General features: G+C 44.0%; 1 non-coding gene and 84 pseudogenes across 1 annotated transcript; all 85 read left to right on the forward strand.

Annotated features, from left to right (window-relative positions):
• The first annotated feature begins 31 nt into the window (after positions 1-31).
• Positions 32-151, forward strand: LOC146737507 (5S ribosomal RNA; annotated as a pseudogene).
• A 96-nt stretch (positions 152-247) lies between these two features.
• On the forward strand, positions 248-367 carry LOC146737508 (5S ribosomal RNA; annotated as a pseudogene).
• Positions 368-463: 96 nt separating this feature from the next.
• Positions 464-583, forward strand: LOC146737509 (5S ribosomal RNA; annotated as a pseudogene).
• A 96-nt stretch (positions 584-679) lies between these two features.
• On the forward strand, positions 680-799 carry LOC146737510 (5S ribosomal RNA; annotated as a pseudogene).
• A 311-nt stretch (positions 800-1110) lies between these two features.
• LOC146737511 (5S ribosomal RNA) lies at positions 1111-1230 on the forward strand (annotated as a pseudogene).
• Positions 1231-1542: 312 nt separating this feature from the next.
• Positions 1543-1662, forward strand: LOC146737512 (5S ribosomal RNA; annotated as a pseudogene).
• A 312-nt stretch (positions 1663-1974) lies between these two features.
• Positions 1975-2094, forward strand: LOC146737513 (5S ribosomal RNA; annotated as a pseudogene).
• Positions 2095-2190: 96 nt separating this feature from the next.
• Positions 2191-2310, forward strand: LOC146737514 (5S ribosomal RNA; annotated as a pseudogene).
• A 96-nt stretch (positions 2311-2406) lies between these two features.
• On the forward strand, positions 2407-2526 carry LOC146737515 (5S ribosomal RNA; annotated as a pseudogene).
• A 97-nt stretch (positions 2527-2623) lies between these two features.
• LOC146737516 (5S ribosomal RNA) lies at positions 2624-2743 on the forward strand (annotated as a pseudogene).
• A 311-nt stretch (positions 2744-3054) lies between these two features.
• Positions 3055-3174, forward strand: LOC146737517 (5S ribosomal RNA; annotated as a pseudogene).
• Positions 3175-3270: 96 nt separating this feature from the next.
• LOC146737518 (5S ribosomal RNA) lies at positions 3271-3390 on the forward strand (annotated as a pseudogene).
• A 96-nt stretch (positions 3391-3486) lies between these two features.
• On the forward strand, positions 3487-3606 carry LOC146737519 (5S ribosomal RNA). Its single transcript, XR_014931031.1, has one exon. It is a non-coding gene; the product is annotated as a 5S ribosomal RNA (ribosomal RNA).
• A 96-nt stretch (positions 3607-3702) lies between these two features.
• On the forward strand, positions 3703-3822 carry LOC146737520 (5S ribosomal RNA; annotated as a pseudogene).
• Positions 3823-3918: 96 nt separating this feature from the next.
• LOC146737521 (5S ribosomal RNA) lies at positions 3919-4038 on the forward strand (annotated as a pseudogene).
• A 96-nt stretch (positions 4039-4134) lies between these two features.
• Positions 4135-4254, forward strand: LOC146737522 (5S ribosomal RNA; annotated as a pseudogene).
• A 96-nt stretch (positions 4255-4350) lies between these two features.
• On the forward strand, positions 4351-4470 carry LOC146737523 (5S ribosomal RNA; annotated as a pseudogene).
• Positions 4471-4565: 95 nt separating this feature from the next.
• LOC146737524 (5S ribosomal RNA) lies at positions 4566-4685 on the forward strand (annotated as a pseudogene).
• Positions 4686-4781: 96 nt separating this feature from the next.
• On the forward strand, positions 4782-4901 carry LOC146737525 (5S ribosomal RNA; annotated as a pseudogene).
• Positions 4902-4997: 96 nt separating this feature from the next.
• LOC146737526 (5S ribosomal RNA) lies at positions 4998-5117 on the forward strand (annotated as a pseudogene).
• A 312-nt stretch (positions 5118-5429) lies between these two features.
• On the forward strand, positions 5430-5549 carry LOC146737527 (5S ribosomal RNA; annotated as a pseudogene).
• Positions 5550-5645: 96 nt separating this feature from the next.
• LOC146737528 (5S ribosomal RNA) lies at positions 5646-5765 on the forward strand (annotated as a pseudogene).
• A 96-nt stretch (positions 5766-5861) lies between these two features.
• On the forward strand, positions 5862-5981 carry LOC146737529 (5S ribosomal RNA; annotated as a pseudogene).
• Positions 5982-6077: 96 nt separating this feature from the next.
• On the forward strand, positions 6078-6197 carry LOC146737530 (5S ribosomal RNA; annotated as a pseudogene).
• A 528-nt stretch (positions 6198-6725) lies between these two features.
• LOC146737531 (5S ribosomal RNA) lies at positions 6726-6845 on the forward strand (annotated as a pseudogene).
• Positions 6846-7157: 312 nt separating this feature from the next.
• On the forward strand, positions 7158-7277 carry LOC146737532 (5S ribosomal RNA; annotated as a pseudogene).
• Positions 7278-7588: 311 nt separating this feature from the next.
• On the forward strand, positions 7589-7708 carry LOC146737533 (5S ribosomal RNA; annotated as a pseudogene).
• A 96-nt stretch (positions 7709-7804) lies between these two features.
• Positions 7805-7924, forward strand: LOC146737534 (5S ribosomal RNA; annotated as a pseudogene).
• Positions 7925-8020: 96 nt separating this feature from the next.
• Positions 8021-8140, forward strand: LOC146737535 (5S ribosomal RNA; annotated as a pseudogene).
• A 96-nt stretch (positions 8141-8236) lies between these two features.
• Positions 8237-8356, forward strand: LOC146737536 (5S ribosomal RNA; annotated as a pseudogene).
• A 311-nt stretch (positions 8357-8667) lies between these two features.
• Positions 8668-8787, forward strand: LOC146737537 (5S ribosomal RNA; annotated as a pseudogene).
• A 96-nt stretch (positions 8788-8883) lies between these two features.
• Positions 8884-9003, forward strand: LOC146737538 (5S ribosomal RNA; annotated as a pseudogene).
• A 311-nt stretch (positions 9004-9314) lies between these two features.
• LOC146737539 (5S ribosomal RNA) lies at positions 9315-9434 on the forward strand (annotated as a pseudogene).
• A 312-nt stretch (positions 9435-9746) lies between these two features.
• LOC146737540 (5S ribosomal RNA) lies at positions 9747-9866 on the forward strand (annotated as a pseudogene).
• Positions 9867-9962: 96 nt separating this feature from the next.
• LOC146737541 (5S ribosomal RNA) lies at positions 9963-10082 on the forward strand (annotated as a pseudogene).
• A 96-nt stretch (positions 10083-10178) lies between these two features.
• LOC146737542 (5S ribosomal RNA) lies at positions 10179-10298 on the forward strand (annotated as a pseudogene).
• Positions 10299-10394: 96 nt separating this feature from the next.
• On the forward strand, positions 10395-10514 carry LOC146737543 (5S ribosomal RNA; annotated as a pseudogene).
• A 96-nt stretch (positions 10515-10610) lies between these two features.
• LOC146737544 (5S ribosomal RNA) lies at positions 10611-10730 on the forward strand (annotated as a pseudogene).
• A 96-nt stretch (positions 10731-10826) lies between these two features.
• On the forward strand, positions 10827-10946 carry LOC146737545 (5S ribosomal RNA; annotated as a pseudogene).
• Positions 10947-11258: 312 nt separating this feature from the next.
• Positions 11259-11378, forward strand: LOC146737546 (5S ribosomal RNA; annotated as a pseudogene).
• Positions 11379-11473: 95 nt separating this feature from the next.
• Positions 11474-11593, forward strand: LOC146737547 (5S ribosomal RNA; annotated as a pseudogene).
• A 96-nt stretch (positions 11594-11689) lies between these two features.
• Positions 11690-11809, forward strand: LOC146737548 (5S ribosomal RNA; annotated as a pseudogene).
• A 526-nt stretch (positions 11810-12335) lies between these two features.
• Positions 12336-12455, forward strand: LOC146737549 (5S ribosomal RNA; annotated as a pseudogene).
• A 96-nt stretch (positions 12456-12551) lies between these two features.
• LOC146737550 (5S ribosomal RNA) lies at positions 12552-12671 on the forward strand (annotated as a pseudogene).
• Positions 12672-12767: 96 nt separating this feature from the next.
• On the forward strand, positions 12768-12887 carry LOC146737551 (5S ribosomal RNA; annotated as a pseudogene).
• A 96-nt stretch (positions 12888-12983) lies between these two features.
• LOC146737552 (5S ribosomal RNA) lies at positions 12984-13103 on the forward strand (annotated as a pseudogene).
• Positions 13104-13199: 96 nt separating this feature from the next.
• LOC146737553 (5S ribosomal RNA) lies at positions 13200-13319 on the forward strand (annotated as a pseudogene).
• A 96-nt stretch (positions 13320-13415) lies between these two features.
• Positions 13416-13535, forward strand: LOC146737554 (5S ribosomal RNA; annotated as a pseudogene).
• A 96-nt stretch (positions 13536-13631) lies between these two features.
• On the forward strand, positions 13632-13751 carry LOC146737555 (5S ribosomal RNA; annotated as a pseudogene).
• A 96-nt stretch (positions 13752-13847) lies between these two features.
• On the forward strand, positions 13848-13967 carry LOC146737556 (5S ribosomal RNA; annotated as a pseudogene).
• Positions 13968-14063: 96 nt separating this feature from the next.
• LOC146737557 (5S ribosomal RNA) lies at positions 14064-14183 on the forward strand (annotated as a pseudogene).
• A 296-nt stretch (positions 14184-14479) lies between these two features.
• On the forward strand, positions 14480-14599 carry LOC146737558 (5S ribosomal RNA; annotated as a pseudogene).
• A 95-nt stretch (positions 14600-14694) lies between these two features.
• On the forward strand, positions 14695-14814 carry LOC146737559 (5S ribosomal RNA; annotated as a pseudogene).
• Positions 14815-14910: 96 nt separating this feature from the next.
• LOC146737560 (5S ribosomal RNA) lies at positions 14911-15030 on the forward strand (annotated as a pseudogene).
• A 310-nt stretch (positions 15031-15340) lies between these two features.
• On the forward strand, positions 15341-15460 carry LOC146737561 (5S ribosomal RNA; annotated as a pseudogene).
• A 96-nt stretch (positions 15461-15556) lies between these two features.
• On the forward strand, positions 15557-15676 carry LOC146737562 (5S ribosomal RNA; annotated as a pseudogene).
• A 96-nt stretch (positions 15677-15772) lies between these two features.
• Positions 15773-15892, forward strand: LOC146737563 (5S ribosomal RNA; annotated as a pseudogene).
• A 96-nt stretch (positions 15893-15988) lies between these two features.
• On the forward strand, positions 15989-16108 carry LOC146737564 (5S ribosomal RNA; annotated as a pseudogene).
• Positions 16109-16204: 96 nt separating this feature from the next.
• Positions 16205-16324, forward strand: LOC146737565 (5S ribosomal RNA; annotated as a pseudogene).
• Positions 16325-16420: 96 nt separating this feature from the next.
• On the forward strand, positions 16421-16540 carry LOC146737566 (5S ribosomal RNA; annotated as a pseudogene).
• A 96-nt stretch (positions 16541-16636) lies between these two features.
• LOC146737567 (5S ribosomal RNA) lies at positions 16637-16756 on the forward strand (annotated as a pseudogene).
• Positions 16757-16852: 96 nt separating this feature from the next.
• Positions 16853-16972, forward strand: LOC146737568 (5S ribosomal RNA; annotated as a pseudogene).
• Positions 16973-17068: 96 nt separating this feature from the next.
• LOC146737569 (5S ribosomal RNA) lies at positions 17069-17188 on the forward strand (annotated as a pseudogene).
• A 96-nt stretch (positions 17189-17284) lies between these two features.
• Positions 17285-17404, forward strand: LOC146737570 (5S ribosomal RNA; annotated as a pseudogene).
• A 96-nt stretch (positions 17405-17500) lies between these two features.
• LOC146737571 (5S ribosomal RNA) lies at positions 17501-17620 on the forward strand (annotated as a pseudogene).
• Positions 17621-17714: 94 nt separating this feature from the next.
• Positions 17715-17834, forward strand: LOC146737572 (5S ribosomal RNA; annotated as a pseudogene).
• Positions 17835-17931: 97 nt separating this feature from the next.
• Positions 17932-18051, forward strand: LOC146737573 (5S ribosomal RNA; annotated as a pseudogene).
• Positions 18052-18147: 96 nt separating this feature from the next.
• Positions 18148-18267, forward strand: LOC146737574 (5S ribosomal RNA; annotated as a pseudogene).
• Positions 18268-18363: 96 nt separating this feature from the next.
• Positions 18364-18483, forward strand: LOC146737575 (5S ribosomal RNA; annotated as a pseudogene).
• Positions 18484-18795: 312 nt separating this feature from the next.
• LOC146737576 (5S ribosomal RNA) lies at positions 18796-18915 on the forward strand (annotated as a pseudogene).
• A 95-nt stretch (positions 18916-19010) lies between these two features.
• Positions 19011-19130, forward strand: LOC146737577 (5S ribosomal RNA; annotated as a pseudogene).
• Positions 19131-19226: 96 nt separating this feature from the next.
• LOC146737578 (5S ribosomal RNA) lies at positions 19227-19346 on the forward strand (annotated as a pseudogene).
• Positions 19347-19442: 96 nt separating this feature from the next.
• Positions 19443-19562, forward strand: LOC146737579 (5S ribosomal RNA; annotated as a pseudogene).
• Positions 19563-20088: 526 nt separating this feature from the next.
• LOC146737580 (5S ribosomal RNA) lies at positions 20089-20208 on the forward strand (annotated as a pseudogene).
• A 96-nt stretch (positions 20209-20304) lies between these two features.
• On the forward strand, positions 20305-20424 carry LOC146737581 (5S ribosomal RNA; annotated as a pseudogene).
• Positions 20425-20520: 96 nt separating this feature from the next.
• LOC146737582 (5S ribosomal RNA) lies at positions 20521-20640 on the forward strand (annotated as a pseudogene).
• A 96-nt stretch (positions 20641-20736) lies between these two features.
• LOC146737583 (5S ribosomal RNA) lies at positions 20737-20856 on the forward strand (annotated as a pseudogene).
• Positions 20857-21382: 526 nt separating this feature from the next.
• On the forward strand, positions 21383-21502 carry LOC146737584 (5S ribosomal RNA; annotated as a pseudogene).
• Positions 21503-21598: 96 nt separating this feature from the next.
• On the forward strand, positions 21599-21718 carry LOC146737585 (5S ribosomal RNA; annotated as a pseudogene).
• Positions 21719-22030: 312 nt separating this feature from the next.
• On the forward strand, positions 22031-22150 carry LOC146737586 (5S ribosomal RNA; annotated as a pseudogene).
• A 96-nt stretch (positions 22151-22246) lies between these two features.
• On the forward strand, positions 22247-22365 carry LOC146737587 (5S ribosomal RNA; annotated as a pseudogene).
• A 96-nt stretch (positions 22366-22461) lies between these two features.
• LOC146737588 (5S ribosomal RNA) lies at positions 22462-22581 on the forward strand (annotated as a pseudogene).
• A 96-nt stretch (positions 22582-22677) lies between these two features.
• LOC146737589 (5S ribosomal RNA) lies at positions 22678-22797 on the forward strand (annotated as a pseudogene).
• A 96-nt stretch (positions 22798-22893) lies between these two features.
• On the forward strand, positions 22894-23013 carry LOC146737590 (5S ribosomal RNA; annotated as a pseudogene).
• A 96-nt stretch (positions 23014-23109) lies between these two features.
• On the forward strand, positions 23110-23229 carry LOC146737591 (5S ribosomal RNA; annotated as a pseudogene).
• The last annotated feature ends 16 nt before the right edge of the window (positions 23230-23245 follow it).

Raw genomic sequence — 23245 nt, forward strand, 5'->3', positions numbered from 1 at the left:
TTAAGTTACATCCAATTCCGACGAATATTCAGCCTACTGCTAAACCATTGCAGAATACACCCGTTCTCGTCCGATCACTGAAGTTAAGCTGCATCGGGCGTGGTTAGTACTTGGATGTGAGACGGGCTGGGAATACCACGTGCAGTACGCTCATCAACATTTTTATTCCACCGTACATACCAACTTTTTCCCGGGATTTGTTGCCTAGCCGAAGTATTAAATTACATCCAATTCCGACGAATATTCAGCCTACTGCCAAACCATTGCAGAGTACACCAGTTCTCGTCCGATCGCTGAAGTTAAGCTGCATCGGGCGTGGTTAGTGCTTACATGGGAGACCTTCTGGGAATACCACGTGCAGTTTTCTCATCAACTTTTTTATTCCACATTACATGCTAACTTTTTCCCATGATTTTTTGCCTAGACGAAGCATTAAATGACATACAATTAGGACGAATATTCAGCCTACTGCCAAACCATTGCAGAATACACCAGTTCTCGTCCGATCACTGAAGTTAAGCTGCATCGGGCATGGTTAGTACTTGCATGGGAGACCGGCTGGGAATACCACGTGCAGTAGGCTTATCAACATTTTTATTTCACCGTACATACCAACTTTTTCCTGGGATTTGTTGCCTAGCCGAAGTATTAAATTACATCCAATTCCGACGAATATTCAGCCTACTGCCAAACCATTGCAGAGTACACCAGTTCTCGTCCGATCGCTGAAGTTAAGCTGCATCGGGCGTGGTTAGTGCTTACATGGGAGACCTTTTGGGAATACCACGTGCAGTTTTCTCATCAACATTTTTATTCCATAGTACATACTAACTTTTTCCCGGGATTTTTTGCCTAGTCGAAGCATTAAACGACATCTAATTCTGACGAATATTCAGACTTCTGTCAAACTAGTGTAAATACACCAGTTCTCGTCCGATCACTGAAGTTAATCTGCATCGGGCATGGTTAGTACTTGCATGGGAGACCGGCTGGGAATACCACGTGCAGTTGGCTTATCAACATTTTTATTTCACCGTATATACCAACTTTTTCCCGGGATTTGTTGCATAGCCGAAGTATTAAATTACATCCAATTCCGACAAATATTCAGCCTACTGCCAAACCATTGCAGAGTACACAAGTTCTCGTCCGATCGCTGAAGTTAAGCTGCATCGGGCGTGGTTAGTACTTGCATGGGAGACCGGCTGGGAATACCACGTGCAGTAGGCTTATCAACATTTTTATTCCACCGTACATGCTAACTTTTCCCCGGGATTTTTTGCCTAGCCGAAACGTTAAACGACATCCAATTCTGACAAATATTCAGCCTACTGCCAAACCATTGCAGAACACACAGTTCTCGTCCGATCCCTGAAGTTTAGCTGCACCGGGCGTGGTTAGTACATGCATGAGAGACCGGCTGGGAATACGACGTGCAGTAGGCTCATCAACATTTTTATTCCACATTACATACTAACTATTTCCTATGATTTTTTTGTCTAGCCGTAGCATTAAATGACATCCAATTCCGATGAATAATCTGCCTACTGCCAAACCATTGCAGAATACACCTGTTCTCGTCCGATCACTGAAGTTAAGCTGCATCGGGCGTGGTTAGTACTTGCATGGGAGACTGGCTGGGAATACCACGTGCAGTAGGGCTGATGAACATTTTTATTCCATCGTACATACTAACTTTTTCCATGATTTTTTGCCTAGCCGAAGCATTAAATGACATCCAATTGCGACGAAAATTCAGCCTACTGCCAAACCGATGCTGAATACACCAGCTCTCGTCCGATACCTGAAGTTAATTTGCATCTGGCATGCTTAGTACTTGCATGGGAGATCAGTTGGGAATACAACGTGCAGTAGGTTTATCAACATTTTTATTCCACCGTACATACCAACTTTTTCCCGGCATTTGTTGCCTAGCCGAAGTATTAAATTACATCCAATTCCGACGAGTATTCAGCCTAAGGCCAAACCAATGCAGAATACACCAGTTCTCGTCCGATCACTGAAGTTAATCTGCATCGGGCTTGGTTAGTACTTGCATGGGAGACCGGCTGGGAATACCACGTGCAGTTGGCTTATCAACATTTTTATTTCACCGTACATACCAACTTTTTCCCGGGATTTGTTGCCTAGCCGAAGTATTAAATTACATCCAATTCCGACAAATATTCAGCCTACTGCCAAACCATTGCAGAGTACACCAGTTCTCGTCCGATCGCTGAAGTTAAGCTGCATCGGGCGTGGTTAGTACTTGCATGGGAGACCGGCTGGGAATACCACGTGCAGTAGGCTTATCAACATTTTTATTCCACCGTACATGCTAACTTTTCTCCGGGATTTTTTGCCTAGCCGAAACGTTAAACGACATCCAATTCTGACAAATATTCAGCCTACTGCCAAACCATTGCAGAACACACCAGTTCTCGTCCGATCACTGAAGTTAAGCTGCATCGGGCGTGGTTAGTACTTGCATGGGAGACTGGCTGGGAATACCACGTGCAGTAGGCTGATGAACATTTTTATTCCACATTACATACTAACTTTTTCCTATGATTTTTTTGCCTAGCCGTAGCATTAAATGACATCCAATTCCGACGAATATTCTGCCTACTGCCAAACCATTGCAGAATACACCTGTTCTCGTCCGATCACTGAAGTTAAGCTGCATCGGGCGTGGTTAGTACTTGCATGGGAGACTGGCTGGGAATACCACGTGCAGTAGGCTGACGAACATTTTTATTCCATCGTACATATTAACATTTTCCATGATTTTTTGCCTAGCCGAAGCATTAAATGACATCCAATTGGGACGAAAATTCAGCCTACTGCCAAACCGATGATGAATACACCAGCTCTCGTCCGATACCTGAAGTTAATTTGCATTGGGCATGCTTAGTACTTGCATGGGAGATCAGTTGGGAATACAACGTGCAGTAGGTTTATCAACATTTTTATTCCACCGTACATACCAACTTTTTCCCGGCATTTGTTGCCTAGCCGAAGTATTAAATTACATCCAATTCCGACGAGTATTCAGCCTACGGCCAAACCATTGCAGAATACACCAGTTCTCGTCCGATCACTGAAGTTAAGCTGCATCGGGCGTGGTTAGTACTTGCATGGGAGACCGGCTGGGAATACCACGTGCAGTAGGCTGATGAACATTTTTATTCCACCGTACATACTAACTTTTTTCCATGAATTTTTGCCTAGCCGAAGCATTAAATGACATCCAATTGCGACGAATATTCAGCCTACTGCCAAACCATTGCAGAATACACCAGTTCTCGTCCGATTACTGAAGTTAAGCCGCATCGGGCGTGGTTAGTACTTGCACAGGAGACCAGCTGGGAATAACACGTGCAGTAGGCTCATCAACATTTTTATTCCACATTACATACTAACTTTTTCCCATGATTTTTTGCCTAGACGAAGCATTAAATGACATACAATTCGGACGAATATTCAGCCTACTGCCAAACCATTGCAGAATACACCAGTTCTCGTCCGATCACTGAAGTTAAGCTGCATCGGGCGTGGTTAGTACTTGGATGGGAGACCGGCAGGGAATACCACGTGCAGTAGGCTGATGAACATTTTTATTCCATTTGTCATACTAAAATTTTTCCATGATTTTTTGCCTAGCCGAAGCATTAAATGACATCCAATTTCGACGAATATTCAGCCTACTGCCAAACCAAAGCAGATTACACCAGTTCAGGTCCGATTACTGAAGTTAATCTGCATCGGGCATGGTTAGTACTTGCATGGGAGACCGGCTGGGAATACTACGTGCAGTAGGCTTATCAACAATTTTATTTCACCGTACATACCAACTTTTTCCCGGGATTTGTTGCCTAGCCATAGTATTAAATTACATCCAATTCCGACGAATATTCAGCCTACTGCCGAACCATTGCAGAGTACACCAGTTCTCGTCCGATCGCTGAAGTTAAGCTGCATCGGGCGTGGTTAGTACTTACATGGGAGGCCTGCTGGGAATACCACGTGCAGTTTTCTCATCAACACTTTTATTCCATAGTACATACTAACTTTTCCCCGGGATTTTTTGCCTAGTCGAAGCATTAAACGACATCTAATTCTGACGAATATTCAGACTTCTGTCAAACCAGTGTAGAATACACCAGTTCTCGTCCGATCACTGAAGTTAATCTGCATCGGGCATGGTTAGTACTTGCATGGGAGACCGGCTGGGAATACCACGTGCAGTAGGCTTATCAACATTTTTATTTCACCGTACATACCAACTTTTTCCCGGGATTTGTTGCCTAGCCGAAGCATTAAATGACATACAATTCTGACGAATATTCAGCCTACTGCCAAACCATTGCTGAATACACCAGTTCTCGTCCGATCACTAAAGTTAAGATGCATCTGGCGTGGTTAGTACTTGCATGGGAGACCGGCTGGGAATACCACGTGCATTAGGCTCATCAACATTTTTATACCACCGTACGTACTAACTTTTCCCGGGATTTTTTGCCTAGCCGAAGTATTAAATTACATCCTATTCCGACAAATATTCAGCCTACTGCCAAACCATTGCAGAATACACCCGTTCTCGTCCAATCACTGAAGATAAGCTGCATCGGGCGTGGTTAGTACTTGGATGTGAGACCGGCTGGGAATACCATGTGCAGTACGCTCATCAACATTTTTATTCCACCGTACATACCAACTTTTTCCTGGGATTTGTTGCCTAGCCGAAGTATTAAATTACATCCAATTCCGATGAATATTCAGCCTACTGCCAAAACATTTCAGAATACACCAGTTCTCGTCCGATCAATGAAGTAAAGCTGCATCGGGCGTGGCTAGTACTAGCATGAGAGACCTGCTGGGAATACCACGTGCAGTAGGCTTATCAACATTTTTATTCCACCGTACATACTAACTTTTTCCCATGATTTTTTGCCTAGCAGAAGCATTTAATGACATCCAATTCCGACGAACATTCAGCCTACTGCCAAACCATTGCAGAATACACAAGTTCTCGTCCGATCACTGAAGTTAAGCTGCATCCGGCGTGGTTAGTACTTGCATGGGAGACCGGCTGGGAATACTACGTGCATTAGGCTCATCAACATTTTTATTCCACCGTACATACTAACATTTTCCCGGGATTGTTTGCATAGCCGAAGCATTAAACGACATACAATTCGGACGAACATTCAGCCTACTGCCAAGCCATTGCAAAATACACCAGTTCTCGTCCGATCACTGAAGTTAAGCTGCATCAAGCGTGGTTACTACTTGCATGGGAGAACGGCTGGGAATACCACGTGCATTAGTCTCATCAACATTTTTATTCCACCGTACAGACTAAATTTTTCCCGGGATTTTTTGCCTAGCCGAAGTATTAAGTTACATCCAATTCCGACGAATATTCAGCCTACTGCTAAACCATTGCAGAATACACCCGTTCTCGTCCGATCTCTGAAGTTAAGCTGCATCGGGCGTGGTTAGTACTTGGATGTGAGACCGGCTGGGAATACCGCGTGCAGTACGCTCATCAACATTTTTATTCCACCGTACATACCAACTTTTTCCCGGGATTTGTTGCCTAGCAGAAGTATTAAATTACATCCAATTCTGACAAATATTCAGCCTACTGCCAAACCATTGCAGAATACACCAGTTCTCGTCCGATCGCTGAAGTTAAGCTGCATCGGGCGTGGTTAGTACTTGCATTGGTGACCGGCTGGGAATACCACGTGCAGTAGGCTTATCAACATTTTTATTCCACCGTACATGCTAACTTTTCCCTGGGATTTTTTGCCTAGTCGAAACGTTAAACGACATCCAATTCTGACAAATGTTCAGCCTACTGCCAAACCATTGCAGAATACACCAGTTCTCGTCCGATCACTGAAGCTAAGCCGCATCGGGCGTGGTTAGTGCTTGCACGGGAGACCGGCTGGGAATACCTCGTGCAGTAGGCTCATCAACATTTTTATTCCACATTACATGCTAACTTTTTCCCATGATTTTTTGCCTAGACGAAGCATTAAATGATATACAATTAGGACGAATATTCAGCCTACTGCCAAACCATTGCAGAATACACCAGTTCTCGTCCGATCACTGAAGTTAAGCTGCATCGGGTGTGGTTAGTACTTGCATGGGAGACCGGCTGGGAATACTACGTGCATTAGGCTCATCAACATTTTTATTCCACCGTACATACTAAATTTTTCCCTGGATTGTTTGCATAGCCGAAGCATTGAACGACATACAATTCGGACGAACATTCAGCCTACTGCCAAGCCATTGCAAAATACACCAGTTCTCGTCCGATCACTGAAGTTAAGCTGCATCGAGCGTGGTTATTACTTGCATTAGAGACCGGCTGGGAATACCACGTGCATTAGGCTCATCATCATTTTTATTCCACCGTACATACTAACTTTTTCCCGGGATTTTTTGCCTAGCCGAAGTATTAAGTTACATCCAATTCCGACGAATGTTCAGCCTACTGCCAAACCGTTGCAGAATACACCCGTTCTCGTCCTATCACTGAAGTTAATCTGCATCGGGCATGGTTAGCACTTGCATGGGAGACTGGCTGGGAATACCACGTGCAGTTGGCTTATCAACATTTTTATTTCACCGTACATTCCAACTTTTTCCCGGGATTTGTTGCCTAGCCGAAGTATTAAATTACATCCAATTCCGACGAATATTCAGCCTACTGCCAAACCATTGCAGAGTACACCAGTTCTCGTCCGATCGCTGAAGTTAAGCTGCATCGGGCGTGGTTAGTACTTGCATTGGAGACCGGCTGGGAATACCACGTGCAGTAGGCTTATCAACATTTTTATTCCACCGTACATGCTAACTTTTCCCCGGGATTTTTTGCCTAGCCGAAACGTTAAACGACATCCAATTCTGACAAATATTCAGCCTACTGGCAAACGATTGCAGAACACACAGTTCTCGTCCGATCCCTGAAGTTTAGCTGCATCGGGCGTGGTTAGTACATGTATGAGAGACCGGCTGGGAATACGACGTGCAGTAGGCTCATCAACATTATTATTCCACATTACATACTAACTTTTTCCTATGATTTTTTTGCTTAGCCGTAGCATTAAATGACATCCAATTCCGACGAATATTCTGCCTACTGCCAAAACATTGCAGAATACACCTGTTCTCGTCCGATCACTGAAGTTAAGCTGCATCGGGCGTGGTCAGTACTTGCATGGGAGACTGGCTGGGAATACCACGTGCAGTAGGCTGATGAACATTTTTATTCCATCGTACATACTAACTTTTTCCATGATTTTTTGCCTAGCCGAAGCATTAAATGACATCCAATTGCGACGAAAATTCAGCCTACTGCCAAACCGATGCTGAATACACCAGCTCTCGTCCGATACCTGAAGTTAATTTGCATCGGGCATGCTTAGTACTTGCATGGGAGATCAGTTGGGAATACAATGTGCAGTAGGTTTATCAACATTTTTATTCCACCGTACATACCAACTTTTTCCCGGCATTTGTTGCCTAGCCGAAGTATTAAATTACATCCAATTCCGACGAGTATTTAGCCTACGGCCAAACCATTGCAGAATACACCAGTTCTCGTCCGATCACTGAAGTTAAGCTGCATCGGGCGTGGTTAGTACTTGCATGGGAGACCGGCTGGGAATACCACGTGCAGTAGGCTGATGAACATTTTTATTCCACCGTACATACTAACTTTTTTCCATGAATTTTTGCCTAGCCGAAGCATTAAATGACATCCAATTGCGAAGAATATTCAGCCTACTGCCAAACCAATGCAGAATACACCAGTTCTCGTCTGATCACTGAAGTTAATCTGCATCGGGCATGGTTAGTACTTGCATGGGAGACCTGCTGGGAATACCACGTGCAGTAGGCTTATCAACATTTTTATTCCACCGTACATACCAACTTTTTCTCGGGATTTGTTGCCTAGCCGAAGTATTAAATTACATCCAATTCTGACAACTATTCAGCCTACTGCCAAACCATTGCAGAATACACCAGTTCTCGTCCGATTACTGAAGTTAAGCCGCATCGGGCGTGGTTAGTACTTGCACGGGAGACCAGCTGGGAATACCACGTGCAGTAGGCTCATCAACATTTTTATTCCACATTACATACTAACTTTTTCCCATGATTTTTTGCCTAGACGAAGCATTAAATGACATACAATTCGGACGAATATTCAGCCTACTGCCAAACCATTGCAGAATACACCAGTTTCCGTCCGATCACTGAAGTTAAGCTGCATCGGGTGTGGTTAGTACTTGCATGGGAGACCGGCTGGGAATACTACGTGCATTAGGCTCATCAACATTTTTATTCCACCGTACATACTAAATTTTTCCCGAGATTTTTTGCTTAGCCGAAGCATTAAATGACATCCAATTCCGATGAATATTCAGCCTACTGCCAAAACATTTCAGAATACACCAGTTCTCGTCCAATCAATGAAGTTAAGCTGCATCGGGCGTGGCTAGTACTAGCATGAGAGACCTGCTGGGAATACCACGTGCAGTAGGCTCAGCAACATTTTATTCCACATTACATACTAACTTTTTCCCATGATTTTTTGCCTAGCCGTAGCATTAAATGACATCCAATTCCGACGAGTACTCAGCCTACTGCCAAACCATTGCAGAATACACCAGTTCTCGTCCGATCACTGAAGTTAAGCTGCATCGGGCGTGGTTAGTACTTGCATGGGAGACCGGCAGGGAATACCACGTGCAGTAGGCTGATGAACATTTTTATTCCATCGTACATACTAACATTTTTCCATGATTTTTTGCCTAGCCGAAGCATTAAATGACATCCAATTTCGACGAATATTCAGCCTACTGCCAAACCAAAGCAGAGTGCACCAGTTCACGTCCGATTACTGAAGTTAATCTGCATCGGGCATGGTTAGTACTTGCATGGGAGACCGGTTGGGAATACCACGTGCAGTAGGCTTATCAACAATTTTATTTCACCGTACATACCAACTTTTTCCCGGGATTTGTTACCTAGCCGTAGTATTAAATTACATACAATTCGGACGAATATTCAGCCTACTGCCAAACCATTGCAGAATACACCAGTTCTCGTCTGATCACTGAAATTAAGATGCATCTGGCGTGGTTAGTTCTTGCATGGGAGACCGGCTGGGAATACCACGTGCATTAGGCTCATCAACATTTTTATACCACTGTACGTACTAACTTTTCCCGGGATTTTTTGCCTAGCCGAAGTATTAAATTACATCCTATTCCGACAAACATTCAGCCTACTGCCAAACCATTGCAGAATACACCCGTTCTCGTCCAATCACTGAAGTTAAGCTGCATCGGGCGTGGTTAGTACTTGGATGTGAGACCGGCTGGGAATACCACGTGCAGTACGCTCATCAACATTTTTATTCCACATTACTTACTAACTTTTTCCCGAGATTTTTTGCTTAGCCGAAGCATTAAATGACATCCAATTCCGATGAATATTCAGCCTACTGCCAAACCATTGCAGAATACACAAGTTCTCGTCCCATCACTGAAGTTAAGCTGCATCCGGCGTGGTTAGTACTTGCATGGGAGACCAGCTGGGAATACTACGTGCATTAGGCTCATCAACATTTTTATTCCACCGTACATACTAACATTTTCCCGGGATTGTTTGCATAGCCGAAGCATTAAACGACATACAATTCGGACGAACATTCAGCCTACTGCCAAGCCATTGCAAAATACACCAGTTCTCGTCCGATCACTGAAGTTAAGCTGCATCGAGCGTGGTTACTACTTGCATGGGAGACCTGCTGGGAATACCACGTGCATTAGGCTCATCAACATTTTTATTCCACCGTACATACTAAATTTTTCCCGGGATTTTTTGCCTAGCCGAAGTATTAAATTACATCCTATTCCGACAAACATTCAGCCTACTGCCAAACCATTGCAGAATACACCCGTTCTCGTCCAATCACTGAAGTTAAGCTGCATCGGGCGTGGTTAGTACTTGGATGTGAGACCGGCTGGGAATACCACGTGCAGTACGCTCATTAACATTTTTATTCCACCGTACATACCAACTTTTTCCCGGGATTTGTTCCCTAGCCGAAGTATTAAATTACATCCAATTTCGACTAATATACAGTCTACTGCCAAACCATTGCACATTACACCAGTTCTCGTCCGATCACTGAAGTTAAACTGCATCGGGTGTGGTTAGTACATGCATGGGAGACCTGCTGGGAATACCACGTGCAGTAGGCTTATCAATATTTTTATTCCACCGTACATGCTATTTTTTTCCCGTGATTTTTTGCCTAGCCGAAGTATTAATTGAAATCCAATTCTGACAAATGTTCAGCCTACTGCCAAACCATTGCAGAATACACCAGTTCTCGTCTGATCACTGAAGCTAAGCCGCATCGGGCGTGGTTAGTACTTGCACGGGAGACCGGCTGGGAATACCTCATGCAGTAGGCTCATCAACATTTTTATTCCACATTACATGCTAAGTTTTTCCCATGATTTTTTGCCTAGACGAAGCATTAAATGACATACAATTAGGACGAATATTCAGCCTACTGCCAAGCCATTGCAAAATACACCAGTTCTCGTCCGATCACTGAAGTTAAGCTGCATCGAGCGTGGTTAGTACTTGCATGGGAGACCGGCTGGGAATACCACGTGCATTAGGCTCATCAACATTTTTATTCCACCGTACATACTAACTTTTACCCGGGATTTTTTGCCTAGCCGAAGTATTAAGTTACATCCAATTCCGACGAATATTCAGCCTACTGCCAAACCATTGCAGAATACACCCGTTCTCGTCCGATCACTGAAGTTAAGCTGCATCGGGCGTGGTTAGTACTTGGATGTGAGACCGGCTGGGAATACCACGTGCAGTACGCTCATCAACATTTTTATTCCACCGTACATACCAACTTTTTCCCGGGATTTGTTGCCTAGCCGAAGTATTAAATTACATCCAATTCGGACGAATATTCAGTCTACTGCCAAACCATTGCAAATTACACCAGTTCTCGTCCGATCACTGAAGCTAAGCCACATCGGGCGTGGTTAGTACTTGCACGGGAGACCGGCAGGGAATACCTCGTGCAGGAGGCTCATCAACATTTTTATTCCACATTACATGCTAACTTTTTCCCATGATTTTTTGCCTAGACGAAGCATTAAATGACATACAATTAGGATGAATATTCAGCCTACTGCCAAACCATTGCAGAATACACCAGTTCTCGTCCGATCACTGAAGTAAAGCTGCATCTGGCGTGGTTAGTACTTGTATGGGAGACCGGCTGGGAATACCACGTGCATTAGGCTCATCAACATTTTTATACAACCGTACGTACTAACTTTTCCTGGGATTTTTTGCCTAGCCGAAGTATTAAATTACATCCAATTCCGACGAATATTCAGCCTACTGCCAAACCATTGCAGAATACACCCGTTCTCGTCCAATCACTGAAGTTAAGCTGCATCGGGCGTGGTTAGTACTTGGATGTGAGACCGGCTGGGAATACCACGTGCAGTACGCTCATCAACATTTTTATTCCACATTACTTACTAACTTTTTCCCGAGATTTTTTGCTTAGCCGAAGCATTAAATGACATCCAATTCCGATGAATATTCAGCCTACTGCCAAACCATTTCAGAATACACCATTTCTCGTCCGATCAATGAAGTTAAGCTGCATCGGGCGTGGCTAGTACTAGCATGAGAGACCTGCTGGGAATACCACGTGCAGTAGGCTTATCAACATTTTTATTCCACCATACATACTAAATTTTCCCATGATTTTTTGCCTAGCACAAGCATTTAATGACATCCAATTCCGACGATTATTCAGCCTACTGCCAAACCATTGCAGAATACACAAGTTCTCGTCCGATCACTGAAGTTAAGCTGCATCCGGCGTGGTTAGTACTTGCATGGAGACCGGCTGGGAAAACTACGTGCATTAGGCTCATCAACATTTTTATTCCACCGTACATACTAACATTTTCCCGGCATTGTTTGCATAGCCGAAGCATTAAACGACATACAATTCGGACGAACATTCAGCCTACTGCCAAGCCATTGCAAAATACACCAGTTCTCGTCCGATCACTGAAGTTAAGCTGCATCGAGTGTGGTTACTACTTGCATGGGAGACCGGATGGGAATACCACGTGCATTAGGCTCATCAACATTTTTATTCCACTGTACATACTAACATTTTCCCGGGATTTTTTGCCTAGCCGAAGTATTAAGTTACATCCAATTCTGACGAATATTCAGCCTACTGCCAAACCATTGCAGAATACACCCGTTCTCGTCCGATCACTGAAGTTAAGCTGCATCGGGCGTGGTTAGTACTTGGATGTGAGACCGGCTGGGAATACCACGTGCAGTACGCTCTTCAACATTTTTATTCCACCGTACATACCAACTTTTTCCCGGGATTTGTTGCCTAGCCGATACATTAATTGAAATCCAATTCTGACAAATATTCAGCCTACTGCCAAACCATTGCAGAATACACCAGTTCTCGTCCGATCACTGAAGCTAAGCCGATGCGGGCGTGGTTAGTACTTGCACGGGAGACCGGCTGGGAATACCTCGTGCAGTAGGCTCATCAACATTTTTATTCCACATTACATGCTAACTTTTTCCCATGATTTTTTGCCTAGACGAAGCATTAAATGACATACAATTAGGACGAATATTCAGCCTACTGCCAAACCATTGCAGAATACACCAGTTCTCGTCCGATCACTGAAGTTAAGCTGCATCGGGTGTGGTTAGTACTTACATGGGAGACCGGCTGGGAATACTACGTGCATTAGGCTCATCAACATTTTTATTCCACCGTACATACTAACATTTTCCCGGGATTGTTTGCATAGCCGAAGCATTAAACGACATACAATTCGGACGAACATTCAGCCTACTGCCAAGCCATTGCAAAATACACCAGTTCTCGTCCGATCACTGAAGTTAAGCTGCATCGAGCGTGGTTACTACTTGCATGGGAGACCAGCTGGGAATACCACGTGCATTAGGCTCATCAACATTTTTATTCCACCGTACATACTAACTTTTTCCCGGGAATTTTTGTCTAGCCGAAGTATTAAGTTACATCCAATTCCGACGAATATTCAGCCTACTGCCAAACCATTGCAGAATACACCCGTTCTCGTCTGATCACTGAAGTTAAGCTGCATCGGGCGTGGTTAGTACTTGGATGTGAGACCGGCTGGGAATACCACGTGCAGTACGCTCATCAACATTTTTATTCCACCGTACATACCAACGTTTTTCCGGGATTTGTTGCCTAGCCGAAGTATTAAATTACATCCAATTCCGAAGAATATTCAGTCTACTGCCAAACCATTGCAAATTACACCAGTTCTCGTCCGATCACTGAAGTTAAGCTGCATCGGGCGTGGTTAGTACTTGCATGGGAGACCGGCTGGGAATACCACACGCAGTAGGCTTATCAATATTTTTATTCCACCGTACATACCAACTTTTTCCCGTGATTTTTTGCCTAGCCGAAGCATTAATTGAAATCCAATTCCGACAAATATTCAGCCTACTGCCAAACCATTGCAGAATACACCAGTTCTCGTCTGATCACTGAAGCTAAGCCGCATCGGGCGTGGTTAGTACTTGCACGGGAGACCGGCTGGGAATACCTCGTGCAGTAGGCTCATCAACATTTTTATTCCACATTACATGCTAACTTTTTCCCATGATTTTTTGCCTAGACGAAGCATTAAATGACATACAATTAGGACGAATATTCAGCCTACTGCCAAGCCATTGCAAAATACACCAGTTCTCGCCCGATCACTGAAGTTAAGCTGCATCGAGCGTGGTTAGTACTTGCATGGGAGACCGACTGGGAATACCACGTGCATTAGGCTCATCAACATTTTTATTCCACCGTACATACTAACTTTTTCCCGGGATTTTTTGCCTAGCCGAAGTATTAAGTTACATCCAATTCCGACGAATATTCAGCCTACTGCCAAACCATTGCAGAATACACCCGTTCTCGTCCGATCACTGAAGTTAAGCTGCATCGGGCGTGGTTAGTACTTGGATGTGAGACCGGCTGGGAATACCACGTGCAGTACGCTCATCAACATTTTTATTCCACCGTACATACCAACTTTTTCCCGGGATTTGTTGCCTAGCCGAAGTATTAAATTACATCCAATTCCGACTAATATTCAGTCTACTGCCAAACCATTGCAAATTACACCAGTTCTCGTCCGATCACTGAAGCTAAGCCACATCGGGCGTGGAGACCGGCAGGGAATACCTCGTGCAGTAGGCTCATCAACATTTTTATTCCACATTACATGCTAACTTTTTCCCATGATTTTTTGCCTAGACGAAGCATTAAATGACATACAATTAGGATGAATATTCAGCCTACTGCCAAACCATTGCAGAATACACCAGTTCTCGTCCGATCACTGAAGTAAAGCTGCATCTGGCGTGGTTAGTACTTGCATGGGAGACCGGCTGGGAATACCACGTGCATTAGGCTCATCAACATTTTTATACAACCGTACGTACTAACTTTTCCTGTGATTGTTTGCCTAGCCGAAGTATTAAATTACATCCAATTCCGACGAATATTCAGCCTACTGCCAAACCATTGCAGAATACACCCGTTCTCGTCCAATCACTGAAGTTAAGCTGCATCGGGCGTGGTTAGTACTTGGATGTGAGACCGGCTGGGAATACCACGTGCAGTACGCTCATCAATATTTTTATTCCACATTACTTACTAACTTTTTCCCGAGATTTTTTGCTTAGCCGAAGCATTAAATGACATCCAATTCCGATGAATATTCAGCCTACTGCCAAACCATTTCAGAATACACCATTTCTCGTCCGATCAATGAAGTTAAGCTGCATCGGGCGTGGGTAGTACTAGCATGAGAGACCTGCTGGGAATACCACGTGCAGTAGGCTTATCAACATTTTTATTCCACCATACATACTAATTTTTCCCATGATTTTTTGCCTAGCAGAAGCATTTAATGACATCCAATTCCGACGATTATTCAGCCTACAGCCAAACCATTGCAGAATACACAAGTTCGCGTCCGATCACTGAAGTTAAGCTGCATCCGGCGTGGTTAGTACTTGCATGGAGACCGGCTGGGAAAACTACGTGCATTAGGCTCATCAACATTTTTATTCCACCGTACATACTAACATTTTCCCGGGATTGTTTGCATAGCCGAAGCATTAAACGACATACAATTCGGACGAACATTCAGCCTACTGCCAAGCCATTGCAAAATACACCAGTTCTCGTCCGATCACTGAAGTTAAGCTGCATCGGGCGTGGTTAGTACTTGGATGTGAGACTGGCTGGGAATACCACGTGCAGTACGCTCTTCAACATTTTTATTCCACCGTACATACCAACTTTTTCCCGGGATTTGTTGCCTAGCCGATACATTAATTGAAATCCAATTCTGACAAATATTCAGCCTACTGCCAAACCATTGCAGAATACACCAGTTCTCGTCCGATCACTGAAGCTAAGCCGATGCGGGCGTGGTTAGTACTTGCACGGGAGACCGGCTGGGAATACCTCGTGCAGTAGGCTCATCAACATTTTTATTCCACATTACATGCTAACTTTTTCCCATGATTTTTTGCCTAGACGAAGCATTAAATGACATACAATTAGGACGAATATTCAGCCTACTGCCAAACCATTGCAGAATACACCAGTTCTCGTCCGATCACTGAAGTTAAGCTGCATCGGGTGTGGTTAGTACTTACATGGGAGACCGGCTGGGAATACTACGTGCATTAGGCTCATCAACATTTTTATTCCACCGTACATACTAACATTTTCCCGGGATTGTTTGCATAGCCGAAGCATTAAACAACATACAATTCGGACGAACATTCAGCCTACTGCCAAGCCATTGCAAAATACACCAGTTCTCGTCCGATCACTGAAGTTAAGCTGCATCGAGCGTGGTTACTACTTGCATGGGAGACCAGCTGGGAATACCACGTGCATTAGGCTCATCAACATTTTTATTCCACCGTACATACTAACTTTTTCCCGGGATTTTTTGTCTAGCCGAAGTATTAAGTTACATCCAATTCCGACGAATATTCAGCCTACTGCCAAACCATTGCAGAATACACCCGTTCTCGTCTGATCACTGAAGTTAAGCTGCATCGGGCGTGGTTAGTACTTGGATGTGAGACCGGCTGGGAATACCACGTGCAGTATGCTCATCAACATTTTTATTCCACCGTACATACCAACGTTTTTCCGGGATTTGTTGCCTAGCCGAAGTATTAAATTACATCCAATTCCGAAGAATATTCAGTCTACTGCCAAACCATTGCAAATTACACCAGTTCTCGTCCGATCACTGAAGTTAAGCTGCATCGGGCGTGGTTAGTACTTGCATGGGAGACCTGCTGGGAATACCACGTGCAGTAGGCTTATCAATATTTTTATTCCACCGTACATGCTATCTTTTTCCCGTGAATTTTTGCCTAGCTGAAGCATTAATTGAATTCCAATTCCGACAAATAATCAGCCTACTGCCAAACCATTGCAGAATACACCAGTTCTCGTCCGATCACTGAAGCTAAGCCGCATCGGGCGTGGTTAGTACTTGCACGGGAGACCGGCTGGGAATACCTCGTGCAGTAGGCTCATCAACATTTTTATTCCACATTACATGCTAACTTTTTCCCATGATTTTTTGCCTAGACGAAGCATTAAATGACATACAATTAGGATGAATATTCAGCCTACTGCCAAACCATTGCAGAATACACCAGTTCTCGTCCGATCACTGAAGTTAAGCTGCATCGGGCGTGGTTAGTAATTGAATGGGAGACCGGCTGGGAATACCACGTGCAGTAGGCTTATCAATATTTTTATTCCACCGTACATACCAACTTTTTCCCGTGATTTTTTGCCTAGCCGAAGCATTAATTGAAATCCAATTCCGACAAATATTCAGCCTACTGCCAAACCATTGCAGAATACACCAGTTCTCGTCCGATCACTGAAGCTAAGCCGCATCGGGCGTGGTTAGTACTTGCATGAGAGACCGGCGGGGAATACCTCGTGCAGTAGGCTCATCAACATTTTTATTCCACATTACATGCTAACTTTTTCCAATGATTTTTTGCCTTGACGAAGGATTAAATGACATACAATTCGGTAGAATATTCAGCCTACTGCCAAACCATTGCAGAATACACCAGTTCTCGTCCGATCACTGAAGTTAAGCTGCATCGGGCGTGGTTAGTACTTGCATGGGAGACCGCCTGGCAATACCACGTGCAGTAGGATGGTGAACATTTTTAGTCCACATTACATACTAACTTTTTCCCATGATTTTTTGCCTAGACGAAGCATTAAATGACATCCAATTGCGACGAATATTCAGCCTACTGCCAAACCAATGCAGAATACACCAGTTCTCGTCTGATCATTGAAGTTAATCTGCATAGGGCATGGTTAGTACTTGCATGGGAGACCGGCTGGGAATACCACGTGCAGTAGGCTTATCAACATTTTTATTCCACCGTACATACCATATTTCCCGGGATTTGTTGCCTAGCCGAAGTATTAAATTACATCCAATTCCGACGAATATTCAGCCTACTGCCAAACCATTGCAGAATACACCAGTTCTCGTCCGATAGCTGAAGTTAAGCTGCATCGGGCGTGGTTAGTACTTGCGTGGGAGACCGGCTGGGAATACCACCTGCAGTAGGCTAATGAACATTTTTATTCCACCGTACATACTAACGTTTTTTCCATGATTTTTTGCATAGCCGAAGCATTAAATGACATCTAATTGCTAAGAATATTCAGCCTACTGCCAAACCAATGCAGAATACACCAGTTCTCGTCCGATCACTGAAGTTAAGCTGCATCGGGCGTGGTTAGTACTTGGATGTGAGACAGGCTGGGAATACCACGTGCAGTACGCTAATCAACATTTTTATTCCACCGTACATACTAACTTTTTCCCGGGATTTTTTGCCTAGCCGAAGCATTAATTGAAATCCAATTCTGACAAATATTCAGCCTACTGCCAAACCATTGCAGAATACACCAGTTCTCGTCCGATCACTGAAGCTAAGCCGCATCGGGCGTGGTTAGTACTTGCACGGGAGACCGGCTGGGAATACCTCGTGCAGTAGGCTCATCAACATTTTTATTCCACATTACATGCTAAATTTTTCCCATGATTTTTTGCCTAGACGAAGCATTAAATGACATACAATTAGGACGAATATTCAGCCTACTGCCAAACCATTGCAGAATACACCACTTCTCGTCCGATCACTGAAGTTAAGCTGCATCGGGTGTGGTTAGTACTTGCATGGGAGACCGGCTGGGAATACTACGTGCATTAGGCTCATCAACATTTTTATTCCACCGTACATACTAAATTTTTCCCGGGATTGTTTGCATAGCCGAAGCATTAAACGACATACAATTCGGACGAACATTCAGCCTACTGCCAAGCCATTGCAAAATACACCAGTTCTCGTCCGATCACTGAAGTTAAGCTGCATCGAGCGTTCTTAGTACTTGCATGGGAGACCGGCTGGGAATACCACGTGCATTAGGCTCATCATAATTTTTATTCCACATTACTTACTAACTTTTTCCCGAGATTTTTTGCTTAGCCGAAGCATTAAATGACATCCAATTCCGATGAATATTCAGCCTACTGCCAAACCATTTTAGAATACACCAGTTCTCGTCCGATCAATGAAGTTAAGCTGCATCGGGCGTGGCTAGTACTAGCATGAGAGACCTGCTGGGAATACCACGTGCTGTAGGCTTATCAATATTTTTATTCCACCGTACATGCTATCTTTTCCCGTGAATTTATGCCTAGCAAAAGCATTAATTGAAATCCAATTCCGACAAATAATCAGCCTACTGCCAAACCATTGCAGAATACACCAGTAATCGTCCGATCACTGAAGCTAAGCCGCATCGGGCGTGGTTAGTACTTGCACGGGAGACTGGCTGGGAATACCTCGTGCAGTAGGCTCATCAACTTTTTTATTCCACATTACATGCTAACTTTTTCCCATGATTTTTTGCCTAGCCGAAGTATTAAATTACATCCAATTCCGACGAATATTCAGCCTACTGCCAAACCATTGTAGAATACACCCGTTCTCGTCCAATCACTGAAGTTAAGCTGCATCGGGCGTGGTTAGTACTTGGATGTGAGACCGGCTGGGAATACCACGTGCAGTACGTTCATCAACATTTTTATTCCACATTACTTACTAACTTTTTCCCGAGATTTTTTGCTTAGCCGAAGCATTAAATGACATCCAATTCCGATGAATATTCAGCCTACTGCCAAACCATTTTAGAATACACCAGTTCTCGTCCGATCAATGAAGTTAAGCTGCATCGGGCGTGGCTAGTACTAGCATGAGAGACCTGCTGGGAATACCACGTGCAGTAGGCTTATCAACATTTTTATTCCACCGTACATACTAATTTTTCCCATGATTTTTTGCCTAGCAGAAGCATTTAATGACATCCAATTCCGACGAATATTCAGCCTACTGCCAAACCATTGCAGAATACACAAGTTCTCGTCCGATCACTGAAGTTAAGCTGCATCCGGCGTGGTTAGTACTTGCATGGAGACCGGCTGGGAAAACTACGTGCATTAGGGTCATCAACATTTTTATTCCACCGTACATACTAACATTTTCCCGGGATTGTTTGCATAGCCGAAGCATTAAACGACATACAATTCGGACGAACATTCAGCCTACTGCCAAGCCATTGCAAAATACACCAGTTCTTGTCCGATCACTGTAGTTAAGCTGCATCGAGCGTGGTTACTACTTGCATGGGAGACCGGCTGGGAATACCACGTGCATTAGGCTCATCAACATTTTTATTCCACCGTACATACTAAATTTTTCCCGGGATTTTTTGCCTAGCCGAAGTATTAAGTTACATCCAATTCCGACGAATATTCAGCCTACTGCCATAACATTGCAGAATACACCCGTTCTCGTCCGATCACTGAAGTTAAGCTGCATCGGTCGTGGTTAGTACTTGGATGTGAGACCGGCTGGGAATACCACGTGCAGTAGGCTTATCAATATTTTTATTCCACCGTACATGCTATCTTTTTCCCGTGATTTTTTGCCTAGCTGAAGCAGTAATTGAAATCCAATTCCGACAAGTAATCAGCCTACTGCCAAACCATTGCAGAATACACCAGTTCTCGTCCGATCACTGAAGCTAAGCCGCATCGGGCGTGGTTAGTACTTGCACGGGAGACCGGCTGGGAATACCTCGTGCAGTAGGCTCATCAACATTTTTATTCCACATTACATGCTAACTTTTTCCAATGATTTTTGGCCTAGACGAAGCATTAAATGACATACAATTAGGATGAATATTCAGCCTACTGCCAAACCATTGTAGAATACACCCGTTCTCGTCCAATCACTGAAGTTAAGCTGCATCGGGCGTGGTTAGTACTTGGATGTGAGACCGGCTGGGAATACCACGTGCAGTACGTTCATCAACATTTTTATTCCACATTACTTACTAACTTTTTCCCGAGATTTTTTGCTTAGCCGAAGCATTAAATGACATCCAATTCCGATGAATATTCAGCCTACTGCCAAACCATTTTAGAATACACCAGTTCTCGTCCGATCAATGAAGTTAAGCTGCATCGGGCGTGGCTAGTACTAGCATGAGAGACCTGCTGGGAATACCACGTGCAGTAGGCTTATCAACATTTTTATTCCACCGTACATACTAATTTTTCCCATGATTTTTTGCCTAGCAGAAGCATTTAATGACATCCAATTCCGACGAATATTCAGCCTACTGCCAAACCATCGCAGAATACACAAGTTCTCGTCCGATCACTGAAGTTAAGCTGCATCCGGCGTGGTTAGTACTTGCATGGAGACCGGCTGGGAAAACTACGTGCATTAGGGTCATCAACATTTTTATTCCACCGTACATACTAACATTTTCCCGGGATTGTTTGCATAGCCGAAGCATTAAACGACATACAATTCGGACGAACATTCAGCCTACTGCCAAGCCATTGCAAAATACACCAGTTCTTGTCCGATCACTGAAGTTAAGCTGCATCGAGCGTGGTTACTACTTGCATGGGAGACCGGCTGGGAATACCACGTGCATTAGGCTCATCAACATTTTTATTCCACCGTACATACTAAATTTTTCCCGGGATTTTTTGCCTAGCCGAAGTATTAAGTTACATCCAATTCCGACGAATATTTAGCCTACTGCCATAACATTGCAGAATACACCCGTTCTCGTCCGATCACTGAAGTTAAGCTGCATCGGTCGTGGTTAGTACTTGGATGTGAGACCGGCTGGGAATACCACGTGCAGTAGGCTTATCAATATTTTTATTCCACCGTACATGCTATCTTTTTCCCGTGATTTTTTGCCTAGCTGAAGCAGTAATTGAAATCCAATTCCGACAAGTAATCAGCCTACTGCCAAACCATTGCAGAATACACCAGTTCTCGTCCGATCACTGAAGCTAAGCCGCATCGGGCGTGGTTAGTACTTGCACGGGAGACCGGCTGGGAATACCTCGTGCAGTAGGCTCATCAACATTTTTATTCCACATTACATGCTAAGTTTTTCCAATGATTTTTGGCCTAGACGAAGCATTAAATGACATACAATTCCGACGAATATTCAGTCTACTGCCAAACCATTGCAGAGTACACCAGTTCTCGTCCGATCACTGATGTTAAGCTGCATCGGGCGTGGTTAGTACTTGCACGGGAGACCTGCTGGGATTAAAAAGTGCAGTAGGCTTATCAACATTTTTATTCAACCATACATACCACTTTTTTCCCTTGATTTTTTGCCTAGCCGAATCATTAATTGAAATCCAATTCCGACAAATATTCAGCCTACTGCCAAACCATTGCAGAATACACCAGTTCTCGTCCTATCACTGAAGCTAAGCCGCATCGGGCGTGGTTAGTACTTGCACGGGAGACCGGCTGGGATTACCTCGTGCAGTAGGCTCATCAACATTTTTATTCCACATTACATGCTAACTTTTTCCCATGATTTATTGCCTAGACGAAGCATTAAATGACATACAATTAGGACGAATATTCAGCCTACTGCCAAACCATTGCAGAATACACCAGTTCTCGTCCGATCACTGAAGTTAAGCTGCATCGGGCGTGGTTAGTACATGCATGGAGACCGGCTGGGAATACCACGTGCATTAGGCTCATCAACATTTTAATTCCACCGTACGTACCAACTTTTTCCCATGATGTTTTGCCTAGGCGAAGCATTAAATGACATCTAATTGCGAAGAATATTCAGCCTACTGCCAAACCAATGCAGAATACACCAGTTCTCGTCCGATCACTGAAGTTAATCTGCATCGGGCATGGTTAGTAATTGAATGGGAGACCGGCTGGGAATACCACGTGCAGTAGGCTTATCAATATTTTTATTCCACCGTACATACCAACTTTTTCCCGTGATTTTTTGCCTAGCCGAAGCATTAATTGAAATCCAATTCCGACAAATATTCAGCCTACTGCCAAACCATTGCAGAATACACCAGTTCTCGTCTGATCACTGAAGCTAAGCCGCATCGGGCGTGGTTAGTACTTGCACGAGAGACCGGCGGGGAATACCTCGTGCAGTAGGCTCATCAACATGTTTATTCCACATTACATGCTAACTTTTTCCAATGATTTTTTGCCTTGACGAAGGATTAAATGACATACAATTCGGTAGAATATTCAGCCTACTGCCTAACCATTGCAGAATACACCAGTTCTCGTCCGATCGCTGAAGTTAAGCTGCATCGGGCGTGGTTAGTACTTGCATGGGAGACCGGCTGGGAATATCACGTGCAGTAGGATGATGAACATTTTTAGTCCACATTACATACTAACTTTTTCCCATGATTTTTTGCCTAGACGAAGCATTAAATGACATCCAATTGCGACGAATATTCAGCCTACTGCCAAACCAATGCAGAATACACCAGTTCTCGTCTGATCATTGAAGTTAATCTGCTTAGGGCATGGTTAGTACTTGCATGGGAGACCGGCTGGGAATACCACGTGCAGTAGGCTTATCAACATTTTTATT

The sequence above is a fragment of the Saccoglossus kowalevskii genome, chromosome 11, assembly GCF_978046115.1.
Source record: "Saccoglossus kowalevskii chromosome 11, keSacKowa6.1, whole genome shotgun sequence".
Taxonomy (NCBI): domain Eukaryota; kingdom Metazoa; phylum Hemichordata; class Enteropneusta; family Harrimaniidae; genus Saccoglossus; species Saccoglossus kowalevskii.